The sequence below is a fragment of the Osmerus eperlanus genome, chromosome 7 (assembly GCF_963692335.1).
Source record: "Osmerus eperlanus chromosome 7, fOsmEpe2.1, whole genome shotgun sequence".
Taxonomy (NCBI): domain Eukaryota; kingdom Metazoa; phylum Chordata; class Actinopteri; order Osmeriformes; family Osmeridae; genus Osmerus; species Osmerus eperlanus.
Window position 1 is genome coordinate 7,969,430 of NC_085024.1, and position 12,093 is coordinate 7,981,522.

Here is a 12,093-nt window from a genome sequence, read left to right on the forward strand (position 1 = left end):
GAGTTTGCGCCAAGCTATTGATAAAAGCAAGGTTTTAAAAAGCTTAAGTTACTTGACCCCAGGTACATGCTCCCTGGCCGCAAACATTTCTCTCACACCGCGCTGCCTAAACTTTATGCCAAGTGTAGGGAAAAAGTTGAGGAAGAGACATATTTTGCTACTAGCCTACTACGGACCTATGGTTTATCGTCTTAATTATCGTTATCGAATATAAAAATATAAATCTATATCGATAACTTTTTACCCATATCGCCCAGCCCTACTCTTGAACACCATGGCAAGGGACTGATCAGGGCAGTGGCGCACAAACATCATTGCTACCTCTTTGTTCACATCCTCCATTATCTTGCCCTGGCACCTCAACCACTCCCAGTAATCAAACGCACTCTCCCTATGTTTAGGTAATGTGCTGTAAAAATCTGCAAACGGCATGCACGAATATTAAATGTCACTGAAGTGCTGTTTGAGAATGGCATAAATAACTTCAGGGTGTTGATTTGAATCACGAGAGGGGTCGCTTCTGAGTGCCATCTTGACCACATCCTTAGCTCTGCCCATCAATTTACTTAGTATTTCATCCACTGTGTCTGCATTAGAAACTTTTTTCTTTTTTAGAAGTGTCCATGAGATCCACCCATTCACTCACTGTGCACTTGTCTGTGCCATCGCCCCGGAACATGGGCGGGTCTTTGACTTCAGCACCACATTAAGCTGAGACATGTCTACTGTAGTGCTCTGGGGCTGGCGGCTGTCGCCATTACCAGTGTCAGGAGAGAATGCTTGTGTGCCTACATCTCTGTCAGACATTAAACGGGCTGTGACAGTGTCACCAGTGTTTGCCTAACTCAGTGATCAAAACACCCAAGTGCTTCAGTGTGTTCTCTGTCTCAGAAGATGAACTTATAGGGGTGGACGTCAGGGGAGCTGGGAAATTATCGGAGAATAATTCACTACCTCCACATGCACCCATGTGCGTAGTATCTGTCCCAAGCACATCTATGGGGCCAGGTGGCACCGCTGACTGCCCCGGATAACGTGGCTGAGCCCTCCCACGACTTATCCCAGGAGTAAAAAACGCCCTCCCTGTACCCACAACATCAGTGGCTCTCCCAACACCCATTAAACCCCTCGCCCTCCAAACAGGGTAGTGGAAATCAGTATTATCAATCACTAAATACAAGTAAAGAGAAAACAAAAATGCATAAACAAAAATACTGTGGCCAAAAATTTAAACCAAACTCCACTTGAAATATTAAATCAAAATTTACAGTTCAAAGTTCACTGCACAATAAAACTCCAACACTACGTTCAGATTCGTGTCATAGAAAGGTGCAGTAGCGGTTAGGACCAAAACTGTACTGTACTGTTGCTAGTGGTACGTGCCAGTGGAGCTAGTGGTACGTGCCAGCGCCTCCACTGGCACATGAGTTGTTGCTAGTGGTACATACCACTGCTGCCAGTGGTACATGACAGTAAGCCTATACAGTTGCTAGTGCTATACGTACCACCGCTGCCAGTGGTACGTGACAGCGCCTCCACTGGCACATGACAGTTACTGTTCTGTTGATAGTGGTAGGCAAGTGTCTCGTGGCAGATGCATGGTCTTGCAGCTTTTGTTTACTGTCGAACTGTTTACTGGTCGATATGCTCTTGGTCGACTAAGATTTTTTTAGTCGAGCTGCCGTATGGCAGTGTGAGATCTGATTCCCGCTTGTGTCACCATTGCTGAATTAAAGAAATGTTCTACAGAAATTGCAGATTACATTATTTAAGACAATAAAAGCAATTCTAGAAATATATAATTTAAAAGAAAAGGTGTTACTGTTTTCCCTTTCGTTAATCTGCGCTTTATTTTATTTTTTGCACATGGCACGAGTGTCACCACTACTAATTAGCCCTGTATGACTATCTGTGGCGGCACCAATGTTGATCCCCAAAACACGCACGCACAAGAGGTTTATAATACAAAAACTTTATTTAAATTAATTTAAGAGGCACTGCCCAACTGTCACGGTCCATTACTGCTGTGCACACTCCCCACCGAAAAGGCACAACCAGGCCCAAGCAGCTCCCTACCCTCTGCCCCTTCTGTACTGTAGGGGTGAAGTCCACTGTACACTAAAAACACGTCACTGCAATAGTTTATAAAGGCACCCAACTTGTGGCACACCGCACGTTTAAAACAACCAGTCACATCTCCAACACCGGGAGCAAAATAACAGTTTATGGTACTCAGGGGTCCAAGGTCTGGGATGTTGCAGGGCTGGCCCCGAGTGCGAGTGGCTCGCCCACACAGTGCTGGCAACGAACGGAGTTGAAGCAGGCTACTTGACAGACAAACAAGTAATAGGCGGTTCGTTTGGTCGGCAGTGGCCCGACCGAAATCAAAGTCTCAATGTCACTACTGGCCGCTATCAGCGCTCACCCACTCTTCGAACGTCCGAAATGTCTATCCATGATGTGTGCTCCTGTGTCCATAGGTCCTCCTGGTCGTGCACAGAACAGTTAGCAAACGTCCTTCGTCCCGGCTCTCTCCGATTGTAGACAGCACGTAATCCCAAACGTCCTTAACTGCACGATCGTCGACCAGTCGCGTCCGGTCTACTCTTCTCCGTATTCCGTTCTGCCCTCTTGCCGACATGTCGGCCCTTTTCTCCTCTCTGCGGCCGCATTCCCATGCCGCTGAGGATCCAATCATGACAGGACCGGCAGCTGCGCCTATTAACCCTTGTGTTATCTTCGGGTCGTTCTGACCCATCAGTCATTGTGACCCACCGTCGTATTGCGACAACTTTACCGCATACAAAAACAAAGTGAAGCATTTTCTTTTAACCGTTGGGCTGTCTCAGACCCCCCACATTGCGAAGGTTAAAAGAAAATTATTTTTATTTGGTTTTGAATTAGGTAAAATTGGGTAAACACAACGATGGTTCGTTATGAACCTTTGGGTCATGTGACCCGAAGGCAGCACGAGGGTTAAGTAACTAGCGCTTCTCCATCCAGTCCTCCCACAGCAGTCCATACACGCGACACGAGCACAATTGGTTGCCGAACTACAAACTCTGCCATAGCCTAGTTTGTCGGTGTTATTAGTCAACATGGCAAATAAATCTGTGTTATGGCAGCATTTCATTAAAGTACATTTACATTTACAAAGTACCGGGTGACTCGAAAACTCTGCCAACAACGGTTTATTTTTCATAGTTCGACGTCAAATATGATGTAGCCTACCACCTGAAAAACGTAAGTTGGCCCAGGCCTACTTCGCTCATGCTAACGCGTTGGTTTGAAAAATGAATATGCCTATTATAAGAATCACATCCAAATCGAATGACATTATCTTCTCCGGCCAAGACAACAAAATATTTCTTTGTTGCACCGTTCCCCAATCGGTTTCTACGTAAGTTCACATGCTGCACTTTTTCAGGCAGTGATCAGCGCGCTCTGATGATTTGCATGTTAAACAAACAATATTTTTTAATGTGTAGTACATTGTAAGAGATAATACATAACCAATCAGGCATTTTGTATTATAGCGGCATTCGGTAACAACAGGACTGGTGACACGAGACTTATTATTAGTAATTATCTTATTTTATAGCGGCTGAATCTGGAATGTCGAGCAGCTACATTGAGTCAGATCGGGAACATTTTGTACATTTATGTTTGTCTAGTTGTCAATCTCCCTTCTTACGTATGTATTTCTTTCATATTATCTCTTAAAACAGTGAGGTAAAACATCACACAAAAGGGTTTGATGAAAAACATTGTGACATTTATAGAAAAAAAAGTTTCAAATTTCGATTAGTCGATTAACAGAAGTGTTTAGTCGAGTCTTGGTTGACCAAAGAGAATCTTAGTCAGGGACAGCCCTACTTTTGACGGTTTGAGAGCGTATTTACATACGCAAATCTCAAAGTAAGAAGCTGTAATTTGGTGTGCAGCAATATAAGATGTTTAAATATCGACGAGTTACTTTCTTTCATTGCTGCTGCATATCTTCTTTAAGTTCAGTCAAGAAACACACGTGATTGATTTCACCATTTATTCATACACATGACAAATGGTTTAACATTGCCGGAATGGATGTACATGGGGAAGCGCTCCCTGCCTTCACTGCAGCATGCATGACATGAGGCAGCGAGCAACAACTTAAATCCTCCATGGGGAGAACAGACAGACAACATGGGGGAGAAGGGGATGGTGGTGGGTGGCAGCAGCGCAAAACACAAAGGTAATCGAGGACGCGTGTGCGTGCATGTGTGCGACTTTATAGCACCGCCCATCAAGCTAAGCCTATGGGCTGAGAACACGGCGATGGGTGATATGGCGCGCGCTGCCCGAATGCCATGCCTGAACTTGCTTCGCTCATTTCAGTCAAGACACTCACGTGATTGATTTCACCATTTATTCATACACATGACAAATTATTTAACATTGCCGGAATGGATGTACATGGGGAAGCGCTCCCTGCCTTCACTGCAGCATGCATGATATGAGGCAGGGAGCAACAAGTTAAATCCCCAAAACACCGACACTCCGCCAGTCTATACTATGTGTAGAGCGGAGCGTCACTCCTCTTGAGCCACAGGAGGACCACATGACATCCCACTGTTACTAGTGACAAAAACAAGGTGTTTTCTGGATGCCCAGGTCGTGCTACCATTACGATGAAATCGGACATGCATGGTGAGATCACAAGACGGATAGAAAGTAGTGTAGCTAGAGGGGCATGTAGACGTATTCACCGTACCGCAGAAACCCGTGAGAAACACTGTATCGAGCAGGGTGTCGACTTAGCACGACGCACCCCTGTCTCAAAGCGGACACTACAGTAGTTTGTGCAGGAAAGGGGGGGTGTTAGGAAGACGTTTGTCTGCTTTCAGCCTGCTGCTTCCGTGCACCGCTCATGACAAAACGGATAGACGGGCTCCCCAGAAGGCTGCATGATGAAGGATCCGCACATCGAACGTACAACTGGACACCTGCCACCAATGCTTTGATGGACACGGTTGCAGCTTGCGGGACTCGAAACGGTGCACCCTGCAAAGGGCACAGCACAGAAATGTTTACAGGCAGAGGGCCCACGGTATGTATAAGAATATTGAAGCCAGGCAGGGGTTGACGGTATTCACTTGCCCTTTGACGAGGGCACAGATCGGGGAAGCGTCCCTGCAGGCTACCTGCAGCATGCAGGTACCTATTGCAATCAGCATAGCTGGCTTCATGCAGACCGTCTCACAAGCTTCTCGGTTCATCATTATTGTTACTCATTTATCTGACACATTGATTATATCTGAAACATATGTTCATCATTGTCAGTACACATTGGTATATCTTAAAGATCCTGTAAAGTAAATTCCATGTTTTGCTTCTAAGTACATTATATATGTGTGAAATGAGTTCCTGAAAGCATGTGCAAAGCGCTAAAACTTTGTCGCACTGAAATGTGGAGTTAGACCGAAGAACAGTTTCTCTTCCGTTTCAGATCAGGTTTTAATGGACAGGGCCAAAAAATGCCCTATCTACGTCATTTTGCACCATCTACGTCAGATCATTGAATGGCTCCTCCTGCTGTACTGTTATTGTAGCTTACATCAGCTAGCTAGCTAGCTTCAGGATGTCTCCCACCACCCGCAACTGCATCTTTCCTGGATGCAAGAACTCCAGCTGCGCTGCAACGCCATTTAAGTTCCCTATTGATAATGAAAGGAAAAATAGGTGGATAGATTTTGTGAAGAGCCACGCTCATGGAAAGCTTCGGATAAACTCCAACAGCCGCCACTGACCATTTCACGGCGGACAGTTTTCCGATGGACCAGAGACAGACGAGGTTCACCAACACACGGCTTCTCTTGCAGTGCGGAGCCGTACCGAGCATCGCCCCCCCGGCCGTTCATCCTCCAGTCGCACCTGGACCATCCACCGCCGCCAGCAGTTCATCACTCAGTTCTGTGTGCTTGTTATAATTATACTAGATAACTTTTCCAGAGGTATCTCTGCTATAATTAGTGCAAACCGCTAACTTGATATTAGGCTACTAGGTGTAGAATGATGGTATTTTGGTGAAATGGTAGCTAATGTGCTAGAAGTAGTTGGAGAGCTCACTGTCTGCTGTCTCTGCTGTAAATGTTTACTCCTGTGTTACAGCTCAGGGGAATATTTCATTTATATGCATCTCTATGTTTCACTCATTGAACAAATACATTCTAATTCTATACTGTTTTGTTCGGCTTGACGTAGCGTCCATTATCTGGGTCGTAGGTAGCTTACTTGAGAGAGGCGGCGACTTCCAGCGAGGGGGCCGAGCTTCAGCTCCTTCAGGCGACACGCCCCCCAGTCTCGAACAGAGAAGACTGCTGATTTTCTTACGATTTCAAAGCCTAATTTAAATACTTGTCTGTGTTTTTTTTCATTCGAATTTGGATGCGTAGTTAATAACACATTATTCTGTGTGGTGTGGTGAACTTGAAACTCGTTTTTAATTCCACTTTACAGGATCTTTAAAAGCAGCCCCATTTAAGTCCATGGAAGCTGAGTTTCAACAGGGAAATGCACTGTGACGCTATGGGAATGTATGAGAAGGAAATCAGTCAGTCGACCTGTAGCTGATTCTGAAAGAACTCGTCTTCGATATGAACGTGTTCTAACACATTTAAAATGTTAACACAATAGTAAATATTTGACCATTAATTTTTTGAAATTTTAGGATACGCTGAGCTTCCCTTGCAGTCTTAAAGAAATCGCCACTGATTGTAATGCACACACACAGCCCAGCGAACACATATATACAAACAACTCAATTGAACAATTTAATTATCAGGCTGTGGCTGCCTACTAAAAAGAACATAGGCTAGATAATCAGTGTGGGACTAGTTTAAGTCCACTCGTCTACTTTTTTAAAGGCAAAGTCACGAATCAAATCGTTGAAGTAAATTTGGCGAAGCAGGTCAAACTCGTTTGACATCACCTTCATGCAAAGCCATTGTTGTCTTGCATGCTTTGATACCGGCAATGACACGTGAGAGAACGTGGACTTCACTACGAGTGGGTAAATGCATCATAAATATGTATTATTTGTTTTCTTTTTTTTTTTTATATCCCGTGCCGGTGCCCCCTAGTGGCCGGGGCCCGGGGCAGCAACCCCTCCTGCCCAGTGCACAAACGCGGCCCTGGTCATGTACATTCTATCTTACATTTCAAAGGCTGAACACAAGATGAGTGAATACCTCAAAACAATAATGAAAGACACGAGTCAAGCCGACACAACTGACCGTGAAGAAATGAAACAGATCATGCAGGCATACTCTAAAAACAGAGAGGTCAGTGCTCAAGAGGCCGTTGCCCGCATATGCAGTTTGAAGCTTAAGATGTGTACACGAAGTGTTGTGTTCATACCGACGGATGACAATGCGCTCAAAATGAGTCTTCCGATGAGCAGTCTACATAACAAAACACCTGATTCTGAGGGGATGTGTGGATGTCGGGGTTGACAGATAAATACAAAGCCAGGCCAGAAGGCATTGAATTTGAAACCATGTGCATGGCAGAGTTTGCTTCAACCTACAGGATTATCTACTCAAGACAAAGGAACGGTAAAAATGTATTGTCCCTTCTAAATGACATGGGAGCCATTCAAAAATGAACACACAGGAAACCCGCAATCATCAGATATGCACGTTTTTCACTGCAAAAGCACCCAGAGAAGTTTTACGGCACGTTACTAAAACTGTACCTTCCCTATCGCTCAGACTTTCAGCTGAAAACGGAACGTTTGCCAAAGTATGAATCATTTTTAACTGGCGCCTCTGTGCAGCTTCCAGGAACAGAGTACCTGCAGTCTGTGTTTGATATAGTCAACATGAACAGGGCCGAGTACGAAAGGCACAACACGGCAATAGACAAGGCCATTGAGGAGTTTGAACAAAATGGACCCATTGAGGATGCGTGGACAACACTGGCTCCAGCAACAGAGTTGGTTCGGTTGGAAAGCATTGTAGAACGGGAGGAAGTACACCCTGACGAACATAACGAACAAGATGATGTTCCTGAATATAGCGCTAATGCCACAGATAGAGGAAGTAGTACCGCAGCAATGGAAGTTCCTCAAATAAACCAAGCAGTAATGCGAAAGATGTACCACAGCCTGAACCAGACACAAGCCAGTGTATTCTATACAGTCCGAGACTGGTGCACAAAACGCGTTTGTGGTCAAAATCCTGATCAGTTTTTCAACTTTGTAACGGGTGGCGCTGGCACTGGCAAATCACACCATATCAAGTGCATCCACACAGAGGCATCAAAGATACTCTGCAAACTCCCCCGAGTCCGTGAGGAAGGTGACATGTCTATGCCCACCGTTCTGTTGACTGCTTTTACTGGCACCGCAGCCTTCAACATTTCAGGCAAAACTCTGCATTCCATCCTTAAACTACCTCGATCTTTAAAGCCTCCATACCAAGGACTTGGAAATTGCTTAGAAGAAGTGAGGGCAACATTGTCAAATGCAGAGATAATCATCATTGATGAGGTGTCAATGGTTTCAAAACCTCTTTTTGCATATGTGAATTGGAGGCTACAGCAAATCAAAGGGAGCAAGAAACCTTCTGTACTAGCAGTGAGAGACTTATATCAGCTGCCACCTCTTGGAAAGGCTAAACCTTTGTGTGTATTTGAGGAGCACATCCTTGACTTCTGGCAAGACCACTTTCAGATGATCACTCTTACAGAAATTATGCGACAGAGAGAGGATGTTGCTTTTGCAGAACTGTTGAACAGAATCCGTTCTAAACAAAAGAAGGAGGCTTTATCAGTGGCAGACAAAGAACTAATTTGCCAGGCTGTGATTGACTCAACAGATTTCTCAAAGGATGTACTGCATATTTTTCCTACCAACAAGGAGGTGGACCAACACAATTCAGCCATCCTTTCTGCTCTATATACTGAAATTGTAAACATTGACGCAGAGGATTACAAAAAGGATCCACAAACAGGCCAGATGCAGAGACAAGCTTCACCATTTAAAGGTCACAAAGGAGATCTCCCTGACACACTACAAACTGCAATTGGTGTTCGTGTAATGCTCACCAGAAACATAGATGTGGAGGATGGATTGGTAAACGGCTCATTTGGCAAGATATGTAGAATAGTTACCCGTGTCCAATAAAATACCTGGGGAACATGAGAACTTGGTGTACATTGAAAGAACAGAGGAAAGATTGAGAAGAAATGGTGTGGTTCGTCGTCAGTTCTCCATGAAACTAGCATTTGCATGCACTATACACAAGGTTCAAGGGATGACAACCACGTCTGCAGTTGTGTCATGTAAGCGTATTTTTGAACCCGGTACGGCATATGTAGCACTGTTGTGGAAAAATTCTAGTGGCACTGTGTAGATTTGAATAGTCAAGAGATGGCGGTTTCAATAAATTTATTTTGCTTGTACAAATTAAGAATTAACAAAGTACTTTGTGATCAGTCATAACGAAGGAGGTGCTAGCCACAGATCGTTCGCAAGAGTGATGAAGAACAACCCTAAAACCCTGCCTTATATAAACTTGAGATCAAATGGTTCTTCTGATGGTCAATCCATCAATGTAGCAAACTCTGTGATTGGTCAGCACTGCTCCGTGACAGTTTGACTCCATACAAAGTGTCCCACAGTTCTTTGATGTGGCATCTCTCCCCAAACCAGTAGATAGTAAAGCCACAGGAGTTCACCAGTCAAATGGTCAACTGTCCTTTGTGTGGACATCTTCAAACAAGTATTTAATTAACACCACCCATGCAACAGGAAGGGTCAGAGCAGCTTGATCAGTTTATCTATCTTAAACTGCTCCCTCAGATCACAATAACAATACAATTCATCCTCCCCAGGTGTCATAAACTGCAAATGGCATCTCTACCAAATGGAGTTGATTCAACATTCATTGTATCAAGCTTCTCAACCAACTTTAAAACACACACATTATAACTGTATTCCAAATTTCCACCACAAGCACTCAGCCGAACAACCTCACTTGGTGGATTGCGCATCACTGATTTTGATGAAAAGAAAATATATGCCGATCCTGACATCTCAACCACTTTGGAGAGCATGAGAAGAGCCACGATGGACAACGTTATGCCACTTTTAAAGGATGCAAAAACAACCAGCCAGACACCAAAGCTAACCGTCATTCACCACAATACAGAGGGACTCCAAATGCATATCAATGATGTCAAGAGTCATCATGAACTGCTCCTTGCCGACGTTTTGTGTTTCACAGAAACTCACTTGTCAGGATCTGTTGTTGCAGAGAATCTCCAACTAGATGGCTATATGATGTTTAAGCGCAACAGGCATTTGTCTTACACAAACTATCAGCATTTTTCCAACAGAAATGGTGGCAGAGTAGCTATGTATGTTAAAAACCACCTCAAAGCACATGTCGTGCAATACATGCAGAGTGTAACCGACCTTGAGTTTCTTGTCCTTAAAGTGGAATCCCCTGTAAGGGCAATAATTGCAACCGTTTACAGACCCCCAGATTACAGCCTGACTCAATTCTTGCCAAATCTGCGTAACCTCTTGGACTCTATGGAGATTTTGGATCACCACCCAGTCATTGTCTGTGGAGACTTCAACGAGGACCTGTTGGCCAACACAAGCAAGCCCATCTCAGACTTGTTACATAGTAGAGGGTTCACACAGCTGATCCAATCTGCCACCACTGATAAAAATACTCTGCTCAATCACATTTTTATTTCCAGACCACAGCATTTGGTCCATTCAGGTGTTTTGCAGACCTACTACAGTTATCACAACCCTGTCTACTGTGTCATGTCCTCTAACAGTTCATAAAGGTATCAGCTGAGTTTATAGAAAAATGTAAAGTACACTTGCACTTTTGAGGTTCATGTTGTTTAATTGTAATTTGTTTAACTACATGCTCTTATGTTTCCTCCTATTGTCACTTATTTGCTTTTCACCATGTATGGTTCATGCTTTGGCTACCCGCAATGTTTTTGGGATCTCGTTTATGATCAGAATCAGAAAGGGTTTTAATCGCCATGAAAGTTTGCACAGACAAGGAATTAACTTTGGCAGAAAGGTGCATACATTAAACATATAGGAATCTTAACTTAATTATGTGGACTAACTATACTAAAGGTATATAGTCAAGCAATACTAAGGGGATTTAGAATTAAAATAAAATATACAATAAAATGAAGAATTAATGAATAAAGGAGCCATAATTTACAATATAAAAATATTAAAAATACAAAAGTACAAGATACAAATGTGTAAAGTAGTGCAAATTACAATGTGTCTCATTCTGGTACACAAACAAAATATCACTTGCCACAATCATGTTTTCTGTCTACATTCCTCCAACAGGTCTTAGAATTGTCAGGTAAGACCAACATCCACTGAGAATCATGTATTTTTGAACAATACCACATTGTTGTTAATCTGGGATCATGTAACTGTTGATGTAAAGAAAACCTAATCATCTGGTTAAAATATATTGTTGCACTGTATACATTTTGCACTGTATACATTTTTTCAATATATATATTGTTGCACAATATCCATTTTTAGGGTCATTTTAAGTGTTCACAGTATTGGATAATATTATGGGTCATATAGTTTTCCAGGTAACCATGTTCTGGTTGGCAATATTTTAACACATTTTGGCCTGTGCATTTATCAGGGTGGGTGTGGGTCAGGGTTGATAAATGCACAGGCCAAAACTCGTGTCAGCAGCTGTGTACAGCATTGTACACAGCTGCTGTACACAGCTGCTGACATTTATTGTAGCAGACATACATCAGAAAGTATGTGTTCTAGATGTCATACTTTCTGATGTACGCATATAACTACCAGCTGAAACCCCACACTTCCATTCATTTCATTTTAATTCTCTTAACATTACAGAGTGTCCTCTGTAATGTTAAGTTTCCTTTCTGATGGACAGGACACAGTCCTCCTGTGTCCTCTAATGTTAAGTTTCCTTTCTGATGGACAGGAGACACAGTCCTCCTGTGTCCTCTAATGTTAAGTTTCCTTTCTGATGGACAGGAGACACAGTCCTCCTGTGTCCTCTAATG